This window comes from Grammomys surdaster, unplaced genomic scaffold (assembly GCF_004785775.1).
Source record: "Grammomys surdaster isolate TR1022 unplaced genomic scaffold, NIH_TR_1.0 125801, whole genome shotgun sequence".
NCBI lineage: Eukaryota > Metazoa > Chordata > Mammalia > Rodentia > Muridae > Grammomys > Grammomys surdaster.
Genome location: NW_021620632.1, coordinates 1,966,091 through 1,979,232, shown reverse-complemented (window position 1 = coordinate 1,979,232; position 13,142 = coordinate 1,966,091). Strand labels below are relative to the sequence as shown.

Sequence of the window (13,142 nt, the reverse complement as noted above, 5' to 3'; positions counted from 1 at the left end):
CTCCTCCTCTTTCTCTTCTTTACCCTTCTCCTTCACCATATTTTTTATTTTCTTGTTCTCTCCCTGTCTTAGGGTTTTTACTGACGTGAAGAAACACCATGATCAGGCAACTCTTGTAAAGGAAACATTTAATTGGGACCAATTTAAAGTTAAGCCGTTTAGTATGTTTTCGTCATGGAAGGAAACATGAGAGTATGCAGGCAGAGATAGTGGTGCAGTAGCTGAGATTTCTATATCTGAGTCTACAAGCAGAAGGAAGTGAGTGTGGTAAACTTTCCTCAACAAGGCTACACCTACTCCAACAAGGCCATACCTCCTAATAAGGTCACTCCCTGTGGGACTATGGGAACCATTTCCACTCACACTATGATATTCTACTCCCTTATTTCCATAAGGTAACAGCTATATAATATTGAAAATGGCATTTAGTTCAACTTCAAAAGTCCTTCTAGTCTATAAAAATCTCAAAAAATGTTCAAAGTCAGCAATCTCTTAACTGTAATCCTGTGTAAAAATCAAAATGAAAAAAAATAGATCACATATTTCCAACCTGTAATGGCACAAAATATATAGATTAAAATTCCAAAAGGTAGCATAGTGAGAAAATACTAGAACAAAGCAAGACTGAAAATTAGCTCTGTAAACTCCAAACTCAACACCTTTATGTCTGTCAAATCGCTCTTCAGATATCCAAATCTTTTGATCTTTGTTGACTACAACACACTTCTTTCTCTTTAGCTGGTTCCATTTTCTGTGAGCAGTTTTCCTTGCCTGATACTGTAAGACTCTGATGTTTCCAGCATCTTGGAGTCTTCAAGGCTTCATATAATAGCCTCTCTAGGCTTCCATGCAGAAACACCCATGACACAAGTCTGGCCTCAGGGGCTCTCCTTAACCATGGAGGGAGATTCCATAGCCTCTTTCCTCTATCCTTGACTCTAAAGACAGAACCAAAATATCCTACAAATGATCTCTAGCCAACATATTAATATTATTCTCCTCTGAAACTTCTTGACACAGGCCCCTAAAGTTTGAATAACCTTCAGTAATACTCTCTTCCATGTTCCTACTTAGTATGGCACATCAAGCCCCAAGAATTCACCTGCTTTTCTACTTCAAAGTTCCAAAGTCCACATTCTTCCAAACAAACAAACAAGCAAACAAGCAAACAAGCAAACAAACAAACAAACAAACAGCTCTATCACAGCAAACTCCTGGTAAAGACTTCTAAGGATTTTTAGTGCTTTGAAGAGATACTATGACCACAGCAAAGCTTTTAAAGTAAAACATCTCAGTTGAGGTTAATTTACACTTCAGAGATTTTGTCCATTATCATCACAGTGGGAAGCATGGTGGCAGGGAGCCAGGCATGATTCTGGAGAGGTAGCTGAGAGTTCTACATCTGGATCCCGAGACAGCAGAAAGTGCAGGACATGCACATTCTTTAAAAAGGCCATACCTACTTAAGACCACTCCCTCTGGGCTTATATGGACCATTTTCATACAAATGACCATAGCTTCCTTTTAATTTCCCTGTTCGTTGTCCATATATTTTCTGAGGCAAGGTTTGCTATATATCTGAAGCTAGCTAAAACTCAATATATAACCCAGAATTGTGTTACGATCACAGGAGTCATTCTGTCTCAGCCATGTACCCACAAGTTCTGGGATAACAGGAGTGAGTCGTCACATCACAGTCTTTGGTTTCTATTTTTACTTTTTTCGTAATCTCTTCATCTTTGTTACAATTAGTTACATATTTAAGTTATTTTTGAAATCACTTTAAGCTAATGTGCTCATTGACAAATTTTTTATATTAATTCACAGTACCTATCTTTCAGTAAAATTTTTCTCTTGTGTAAATAAGTAGATTTTAATCTGCTCTGTTTGGGGGAGAAGTAAAATCTGGTCACACATTAAAAATATCTTTTAGGGAGGGATATTAACAATACATTTTCCTTCTTGCTACATACTCACTAGCTTCAAACTATAATTTAAACTGGGAACACTGAAATATGTTTCACAAATCTATAAAATTACACATAACTATTGCAACTTACATTTTCCCAAAATAAGTAAGTTTTACATTAACAAGCATGTCTGAGACCTATAATTCACAAGGGTGTTATCATGCTTGATTCATTCTCAAAATAGCTGTTTTTATGAATTATGGATGCCAGGATTCCTCAGTGTCTCACAGGATTCTTTCAGCTGACATGAACACACACATTTCCCTACAGTTTGGGCAGATTTCTCAGGAACCCTGGGGTCACACATGCTTGCTGACTGAACAGTAGGATCTGGTGAGTAAGAATGTATGTCAGGCTCACAGCTGGGGATGCCAGACACACACAGCCATCTGCATTAGGTCATTTGTAAGTTTGGACTTTTCATCAGATGTGCTTGGATACAATATTGTAAACTTCTCAAGTGTTATGTCCTTCTATCACCTAACTGCTGAGCAGTGTCAGAGTGAGTGGCAGCCATAGAGCATGCACACAGACAAGATTTAACCTACCTTTAGAAGCATGATACAATTAAAGTTAAAACAAATACATGTTTTTGAGAACGCTTCTCTGTGAATTTTCCTGCACATTCTGTTTTCAGGAGTGATTAAGGCAGTGCTCTGGACAGTGTTTTAGTTAACAAGAGTGATAGCAGAAACAGTTCTGCCCTCTGCTCCCGAAGCTCACAGAGTACTATAGCCACCAAGTTTCTTCCTGACTCTTCAAAGAGTGCATGAATGCAGAGCCAGCATATTTGCTCACAGCATTTGACTAAATGATGAGGTTTACAGTCTACACTCCCGTAAACAGAGCAGATACCACTGGTCACCAAAGAACCAAGAGTCCAGGAAGCGTTTCATTGGGTTCAAACATGGTGAAGCTTAAGAAAAGAAGAAAGAGGGATATTAAAGCCCAATTTATAATACAATAAAATGAACAAATATAAAAACAGCAAAACAAGTGAGGAAGGCACCAGGATAAGAATCTGAACTCATAAGGGATCAGACACATGGAATTATGTCAGTAACAGCACTATCTTAGTTGTCATTTCAATTGCTATGATAAAACACTGATCAAAAATGAATTGAAGAGGAAACTGTTTTGTATCTTGTAATTTAAAGGCCATCATTGAGGAAAGCTAAGGCAGGAGATGATGTAGAAGCTATAGAGAAATGATGCTTACTGGCTTGATCTTTATGTCTGGCTCAGCATTTTTACAGAACACAAGGACACTACCAGCCCAGGTATGGAACCATTCCCTGTGGTATAGGCTCACCAATATTAACCATTAATCAAGAAAAGGGTTGGCAACAGGCCAATCTCATAGGGACCTAACTCATCTATAATTGTGTGTGTGTGTGTGTGTGTGTGTGTGTGCGTGTGTGTGGTGTGTATGTGTGTGTGTTTGTGTTCATTTGATATTTCAGTACTGAATGAATTAATTTTTGTTCACATATTAGTTATGAATACGTATGATTGATATCAGCAAGGCTCTCTCTGCACTTCTTTGAAGATGTACAACCCTGTGAAAGCTCAGAGTCTGTCATTCCAACTTAAGTGGCATTAGCAGTCAGGACTGAAGTAGGTGCTCCTTATAAAGGGAAAGCTGAAAGCATGGTTTGCCTGTATACTTTGTGTGAAAGTAGATGAAGTTCCCATACTATGAAATACACTTGTACTTCAGTGGCTTGTGGAATTCTCTGGAGTTCTTCCTCCCTTGATCACAGGGAATACATCAACACTGACCAAGAGACACTTAAGGGCTCACTCCTGCTTCTGATCCAGAAACCTATGGTGAATGTCATTCAAGCAGCAAGAAACGATATTCCCTTTGCTCCTGGGAAGCCCTTTGCATCTAAGACATTAGTGGCACAGCCATGTCTATTGGAGTCTTTTTCAGATTAGAAGGCTCATGTTGAAAACCAGGAAAACAAAGGGATTTTTATCCTCAGCACAACACAGAATGTGAACTGACAGGGACCCTAACCCTATAGACAGGATACTTGGCTTTTCTTTCTTTAGCTTGTAATCTTTGTGACGCTTTGAAAATTTCTTTTTTTTTAATTGCTAAAAAAATGTTTTTACAGTATTTTTAGACTATCAGGTATCTACAAACACTACAAACAGGTAGCCATACTTCTAAGCTGATCCCTAGAAATCTTTAGGTATCCTTCAGGGAGAGTTTGAAATTTTAGTTTATTTGTATAAAATAGAGTAAAGAAATTGCAAGTGATCACAGTACAGTAAAGTTCCAGTATTTCACGGGCCGTGAAATGCCATCATTCAGCTATCCTATTGACATTAAATGAGTTTCTTTGGTGTTAGGCCCGAGGGGTGAATGAATCAAATTTCCAGGGTGGAGCAGCTCAATGTGGGCCTTCTAGCCAGCAAGGCTTACGGAACTACCAGTGTAGTGATAATTAGGCTCTCAGGAGGTTTGCAGTACAAGGAACAACGGTATAATAGTAATGATAATGGAAGGTATTCACACACCCTCTCCCATTTATTACTAGAAGAATCATCAAGGCTGCATCTTTCAGATAATAGTATTTTTCTTTAATTTTTATCATTCTTTTGGACTAATTCAAAGTAAGGAGATGGAAAGATGGCTCAGTGGTTAACAGTATTTGTTGTTCTTGCAAAGCACTCATACACATTAGGGGTCTACAACCATCATTAATTTCAGCTCCTGTGGATCTGACACCCCCTTCCAGTCTTCCAGGATATATGGGCTCATATGACACACATGCATACCACAAATACATACCTAAAATAAAATAGTAAATATTGGGGAAAATATATAGCATATATAATGCATTCAATTAGACATACAATCACATACAGACACACATGTATACTTACATCAATTTGTGTACCTATAAATGTGGATCTAAGTGGGTAAAAATCTAAAACTTTAGAAAGGAATCAGGCAGGGTAATAAATTAGGTAAAAGTGAGGTAAAGAGAAAGTATAGGGTGTCAGCAAAAGGATGTCATGAAAGACAATGTAAAAACGCTATTTTTTTTTACTTTCAAATATCATAGATTTTTGTTTGCTTGTGACAGATATGTGAATCCGACCATATAATTAAGTACCAAGAACCATCTTGTATTTCAAAAGAAACCAAAGAATCCAGTGACTATGTGATTTAGATTTTCTTTTAAATCCCACTGACCATTAGAGCAGTAGCCAGCACTCATAACTAGTGAATGAATAAAGCAACCTGCCCAGAAAAGGTAAAATTTTAAAACTTTGTTCTATGGGGAGGAGTTCTGTAACTTAACTATTTCTCCTTTATCCTTCCATTTAAAACTATATCAAACCATTCTAATAGAATACTATTTCATACAGAATATTTCTTAACTTAAATTAAATAGTGTGGAAAAAAAGAAAATGTATCTGTTAGGTATTCCTCAGTAGTAGACTCCCTTTGTCATTTATGAGAAATGTAAAGATCTTCCTAGTTTCTGTCAGTGCTGCAGCAGATACAAACTCAGGACTCCTGTGTGTGTCACATGCAGGATCCCCATGGCATCTGCTAAAGCCACTTTCCCAGTTAATGGTCACTATCGTAAAGATTTCTAATCCACCGAGTTGTAATCATACTTGGCTCCTCTTTCGCACAGTTCAAGCCTTGTCTGTGGTTACTAGTAAACACACTGAATGAATGGCAAAGGTGTGACTCACAGTGTACACTAACCAAGGAACACCAGATAGCATCATTGAAACTTAGTCTTCAACTCATTGCTCATGTAGTAATAACTCTGAAACATACTAATTATATCAACTTATATCAATATTAGTTCATCTAACTAAACCAACAGAGCACTTGTTCTAGAAAGATAGATTTCAAATATCAAATATCATAGATTTTTTATATAGGCATATATATAAAAATGACATTGTAGCTAGATTGATGGCTCAGCTGTTAAGAACACTGGATGCTCTTCCTGGGGAGATATGTTTGATTCCAAGCTCCCATATGCCTGTTCAATGTATACCTATGTTAGACAAAACTCACTCATATAAAAAAAATAGTTTTGAAAAGATAAAACATTTAACCGTAAATATAGAAAACAAACAAGTACTCTTGATGCATTCCCCCTGTCCTAATTTTCTTTTTCCTGTTGTGATAAACACTGTGACTTGGAACAACTTGAAAAGAAAAGGGGCTTTTTCATATTACAATTTATAATCCTTTGTAAAGAAAAGTTATGGAAGAAATTCAATGCATGAATCTGGAGATAAAAACCAAGACCAAGATCATGGAGGGATGCTGAGTATGGCCTTACATCCTGGTGCTTGCTGAGTTGATTTCTTGTAAGATCTAGGACCTTTTTTTATGGGTATCAACATTTGCAACTGAATTGGCCCTGTAATTCAATTTTTCATCAAGAAAATGACCTAACAGACTTGACTGCAGGCCCATTTTATGTAACTATTTTCTCATTCAGATTCTTTCTTTCAGGTTGAAGGTACATGCTTATTGCTGAAGATATCTTATACTTCAGGCACAAGATCCAATGTATCTGAGCTGGAACTGACCAGAGAGTCTCTCTATGAGGGCTAGTTTTCGGGTTACTTGCAAATTCATATGCAAGCTTCTAATGGAGGGAAGCAATCAGTAGTCCTACCCAGCTATGATAACTATGAGCAACAACAATGACCCACGTGCCAAGATATCCAATGTATAACAGTAGTATTTATATCTTGGTGGAAACTAACATCTTTGTAATTGAACTTTAGGCTGACTTAAACAGGAGTGAAAACATGCCTGTTACTGGAAACGTAGGCAACTACCAGGGTTAGTGAAGTCATGGATCTATAGAGAATCTATAACCATTATACTAAAGCAACATAATTCCTAAGTGTATTCTAAATATGTTTTCTTATAAACACTGGCAAGTGTAGTCCTCATCAAAGAAACTTATTCTAACAGACAGAGAACATTATATCAGAACTGATCATGATGCAGAGAATAGTCATTCTATGGTAGTCAGCTCCAGTCAGCACATCTGTAATACAATACTTCGATCTAAACCTCAAGGGACATCACAGAAGAGGGAGCAAAAAGATTTTGAGAGCCAGAATCGGAAAGCCAATTCTGATGTAGTGTATCTCAGAAATGATAGGGTAGTTTCAACCAGGACCTTTACAATATATCTTCCTAAAGGAGACTCAAACAAAAGAATGTACAAATGGACTTGCTAATGTAAAAATGGGAAGTATCTTGAGGTCACACACCTAAACAAAGAACCACAGGCAACTAAAGAATGCTGACAGTGGGGGGAATAGTCTTTCCCAGGAATGATATCTTAGTTGTCCAATGCCAGTTGGTCAGCTTTGAATTCATATGCATGTAAGTAACACTGACTAGATTAAGCAAGTTGAGATATACATATATATTTGAGATGGGAGACTTATAGGAGGGATTGGAGGGAAGATGGAGATTAGGATAATTGATTTAATTATATTTAATTTCAAAAGAAAAATAATTCAAAAGGAAAAAATTATTTCCTTTTCCAAGATATGTCTAGGCTTTTATCAAATTGACCTGTGTCAACAACACAGTCAGTTAAACTCTTCAGACTAACTAAGAAATGACCACTCTGCATGTTTTGAACCCAGTCATCTTCAGTCCTGGACTTTGGTTGTTGTATCTGAAATCTCCAGAAAGAATAATCTCAGACTCTCAGAGCAAGTATAAACTGGGCTTAAGCAGTGAAGTGAGGAATTGCTCCTTGTGGTGTTTTAGCTAGGAGACTCCTCTTTTCCCACTTAAGTGAGGAGATCAGGGCAGATAAATGTAAATCTACTAAGCAAGCCCCTGTTGATTGCACTTTCAAGGAAAAGTAATTGTGGCAGTAAATCACTGTTATAGATTTGTTTAAAGATTCATTGTGATCCAATGCATTTGCAACAATAGCTTTAACTAGTATGAGTACAATTAGCTATCGTCTATCAAGGCAAAACCCCAGGCCTTTATAAAAAGACTTTGGCTACAGCAATGAAAGAGTAAATGAAGGGATCTGATGTCTTCTTCTGACCTCCAAGTGTTCCAGACACACACATGGTACTCAAATATGCAAGCCAAACAGTTACTCATATAAAATAAAATAAATAAGTATAAAAAAATCAATTATGAAATGAAGATAGCATTGGATCCATTAGAGTGGTAGTTGGGGTCAGTTGTGAGCACCATAGAGATGCTGGGAACCACTATGAGTCCTCTGCAAAAGCAGCCACAGTTCTTAACCACGGAGCCATTGGTCCAGTTCAGATATCTTAAGGGAACAACCCATCTGTGGGCCTGAGGAAAGAATATCATGACAATGAGAGATTGCAGGAGAGACTGCTCCCTTGAGGAGTTTAGGAAGCAAAGAGAGAGCAAAGTGCCAGGGACAATACATCCTTCAAAGCCTAATTGCTACTTCCTGCAATAAGCCTTCCTCCCTAAACTTTCACCACCTTCTAAGTAGCTGAGAATTAAGCCTTAATGAGAGCCTCCAGGACACTGTGTGTATTCGAGCAAAAACAAATATAAGGATTTTTTAGTTATGTAAAATAAATCTGTTCTCCTTAAGATACAGATATGAGACACAGTTTTGTTTTTTAAATATATAGCCAGGCTGCTAAATGCTATTCTGTATAATGTGGATTCTACCTCTCCCCACCCAAGCTTCTGATCAGCTACATTGTAAATGTTTGTGAGTTTTAGCCTCAGTTCCCTGGAAGGTGAAGAGCCTGGTGTGAAAGCACAAGATTATTTTCGGTCTTGCATTAAACATCACAAAAATTCTGCCTAGTGGCTTGTTCAGCTACCTTTCCTTTACAGGTCAAGCTTATCCGTCCAAGCATAGCAATGTCTACAGGGGGCTGGCTCCTCTTCTGTTAATCAGCAATTAAGAAATTGTCACACACACACACACATCTAGGAGCCAAGATGATGAAGAAAATGTCCTAGTTGTGGTTTCTTCTTCCTGGGTATATCAAGTTAACAGTCAGGATTATTCATAATACCAAATAACTCGGAAAGATAATTTTTTCACATAAACTACTGTACTCAATCTAGGAACATACCATGTGCTCTTTATCTTTAATATGAATGTGATTCCATGGGAATTACCATTGTTAAACATTGTTGTCATGTGTCTTACCCAGTGAGACCCAAGATAGGAAAGGGAATTTTGTCTGTCTTCTGGAATTAAAAACTGTATCTTAAGTTGTTTTCCCTCACTCTCTGTCTCTTCCTTCTTTTCTTTCATTTGCAAGAACATTTTGGGACTTTGCTAGAACATGTCATGACTGGCATTGTGACCAGAGTAGGTCAAGTATATCCTGAGAGCATATTAAGTGTAGTGCCAAGGGAATCTCCTGGGTGGGTTACCGTATCTGAGTCTGGATTTATATTGTTGAATGAGAAGTAAGTAACCTAATTGGCTGTATGAATAGTGAAGCACATAAGAAAATATCCTGCTCTCCCAAAAGATTCCAATTCACTTCCCAGCAGCCATATCGAGCAGCTCACAGCTTTCTTTGTAACTACAGCTCCAGGAGACCTGACACCTCCTTCTGGCCTCCATATGTGCCTGCATATGCACATGCACACACAGACACACATGCTCACACACTCAGAAACTCATACACACACACACACACTTAACTTTTTAAAAACAGAATCTGAAAATCTGTGACTTTTAGGTATGAGTGTTTTCTATTTAATCACAGAGCTTTGCAGAAATGATTAGCTTAATTGCAAACAGTGTATACAATATCATTTATGTTTAATTCACAAATTTCAAGCTTGAATTATCGCACATTTTCAAATATTGGCTCATAATAACATAATTTGTTGCCATTATGCAGAATAGTAATCACACACTTCAGAAATCTCAAAAGGAAAGTCAAAAAGAATAAATGATTCAAAGTGTCTTATGCTTTAAAATCTATACAAAGTAAGCAGGCTGATGATTATATTTTTGCTTAGATAAAAGGAATCAGTAGCATGTAAGATTCACGTGGTGGTCGCCTTACATTAAAATTATTTAAAATTTCTTCATAAAACTTTCTCTCCAGAAGCCTTCCTCATTCATTTCCGTCTGTTCTTGGGTTTACAGCTCCTCCGGCCCTCGGCCATCTCTCTGCTAGTGACTCCCCAGGAAAGGCTTCACCGTTGCCCAGGTAGCCTCTCAGTAACTTGCCATAACTGGATTCTCTTTCACTGTGTTCCTCACGCACACCACAACCACTGATGCCACGTAAAGTTATTCTAGTGACTGAGACCATGGCCTGGATGCTGAGGAGAAATAGTTAAAAAGAAGTGGAATCTTGATGAGCTGCCCAAATTGAGAAGAAATTTTATCAGGAACACTCTGATTTGGCAAGGCTCACCATACAAGAGGTAGATACATACAGAAGAAACAAGGAAATTACAGGTAGAGGTCACAGCTGTCCAAAACCTTTTCTGAATTTTTATGAAGCAAACTTTCCTGCGAATGTCATGAGTGTGATTGCAAGGCAGAACTTCATTGAACCCACTGCTTGCTATTCAATCTCAGGGCTGACCAGTTGTTCTCAGTGGATTGGATATAGTTGGAGTATCTCAGACTGGATCTGGGAAAACATTGTCTTATTTGCTACCTGCCATTGAATACATAAACCACCAACCATTCCTAGAGAAAGGTGATTGGTCTATTTGCTTGGGCTGGCACCAACTTGAGACTGGCACAGCAGGTATAGCAAGTCTCTGCCGAATATTATAGAGATTGTTGCTTGAAGTCTACTTGCCTCTCTGGTGGTGCTCTCAAAGGACCACAGATTCATGATTTGGAAAGAGGTGTGGAAATCTGTAGTGCAACACCTGGAAGACTGATTGACCTTTCAGAATGTGGGAAAAGCAAACTGAGAAGAACAACATACCTTGTTCTTGAAGCTGATAGGATGCATGATATGGGATTTGAACCCCAAATAAGGAAAATTGTGGATCACCTAAGACCTGATAGGCAAACACTAATGTGAAGTGCAACTTGGCCAAAAAAGTAAGGCAGCTTGCTGAAGATTCCCTGAAAGACTATACTCATATCAATATTGGTGCACTGGAACTGGGTGCAAACCATAGCATTCTTTAGATTGTGGATATATGTCATGACATCAAAAAGGATGAAAAGCTTATTTGTCTGATGGAAGAGATCATGAATGAGAAGGAGAATAAAATCAGTTTTTGTTGAAACCAAAAAAAGATGTGATGAACTTACCAGAAAAATGAGTAGACATGGGTGGCCTGCCATGAGCATCCGTGGTGACAAGAGTCATCAGGAATGTGACTGGGTTCTAAATAAATTCAAACATGGAAAAGCTCCTATTCTGATTGTTTACTGATGTGGCCTCCAGAGGGATACATGTGGAAGATGTGAAATTTGTCACCAATTATGACTACTCTAACTCTTCAGAGAAATATATTGATCAAATTGGAAGAACTGTTTTCAGTACCAAAAAAGGCACAGCATATACTTTCTTTACACTTAATAACACAAAGCAAGTGAGTGACCTTATCTCTGTGCTTCGGGAAGCTTAATCAAGCAATTAATCCCAAATTCCTTCAGTTGGTCAAAGACAGAGGTTCGGGTCTTTTCAGGAGTAGAGGAAGCATGAAGGATGACAGATACTCTGCAGGCAAAAGGGATAGATTTCATACCTTTAAAGACAGGGAAAACTATGACAGAGGCTACTCTAGTCTGCTTAAGAGAGATTTCGGGGCTAAAACTCAGATTGGTGTTTATAGTGCTGCAAATTACACCAATGGGAGCTTTGAAAGTAATTTTGTATCTGCTGGTATACAGACTAGTTTTAGGACTGGTAGTCCAACAGGGACTTACCAGAATGGTTATGATAGCACTCAGCAATATGGAAGTAATGTTGCAAATATGCACAATGGTATGAACCAACAGGCATATGCATATCCTACTATAGCAGCTGCTGGGCCTATGATTGGCTATTAAATGCCAACAGGGTACACTCAATAAGACTTTAGAAGTATATGTAAATGTCTGCTTTTCATAATTGCTCTTTATATTGTGTGTTATCTGACAAAATAGTTATTTACAAAACATGGGAAATGCAGATGACTGCAGTATAGCAGTTATTTTAGTCCACTTTTTTCGCTATTTAGGTTGGATGTTTCTCTCCATTCCTGAAACAAGTTTTAGTTTTTTTGTACTAGAAAATGCAGGCAGTATTTTCTTAAAAGCAATTGTACAGTGATTTCAAATACAATAAATGAAGGCAATGCATGGTCTTCCAATAAAAGATATTTAAAGACTGAATTAAGTGGAAATTGTACTTTACATATATAATGTCATGAACACTTGGCTTAGCTAGTATGTCTTTTGGGGGATTTTTGTTTTGGTGTTCATTTTTACACAACTAAAGTTGACTACTTCCCAGTCCTTGATTTTGGAGAGAAACTCAGAAGGCCTTTAGGATGATCTGTTTGTATGGGAAGAATTTAGAGACAATGGATTTTATGATTATAGATTAATTGCAAAAAAGCTCTTCAGTAGTTTTCAGCATCAGGAAAGTAAAAGTCATTTAATAGCCTATTTTCCTTAAGAGGAAACTACAGAATAGGAACTGTGTATACAGCATGGTGTAAATAACATGGTGACTTCTTTTGCATAACAGCGTTAAGTGATGATGTATTTTTGCCTTATCAAAATTTTATTCTGTCTCTTGACTTTATGACCAACTCTCAAAATGCACAAATAATAGCTGTGCACTGTATCCTTAGTGCAGATTACCGTGTAGCTTCCTAGTTCTGTAAAACTTGCCAGAGTGCTTATAGCCACACCTGGAAGTTAAGAATATCTCCACATTATTTCAAGGTATTTTAGAGGTCTTCAAACTATAGGCTAGTCACAAGGAAGAAAACCTCAAAATTAACCATTGATCAGACAACATAACCAAAAGCATAACAAAAATATTTTCAGGTTAGGCTCAACATGGGCTTACAGCTAGAAAGATGGGGAAAGCTTTAGATTTAAGTGGGATCACCAACAAACAGCTTTATTTCAGAATGGCTAGTAGATCTAAATATCTGCCCAGAAAATGGTGTGTGATTGCCCAGAGCAAAAGTCTTAA

The 13,142-nt window shown here is 37.7% G+C and overlaps 1 pseudogene; it reads left to right on the top strand.

The window, feature by feature from the left end:
- The first annotated feature begins 6,776 nt into the window (after window positions 1–6,776).
- On the top strand, window positions 6,777–12,028 carry LOC114640276 (annotated as a pseudogene).
- The last annotated feature ends 1,114 nt before the right edge of the window (window positions 12,029–13,142 follow it).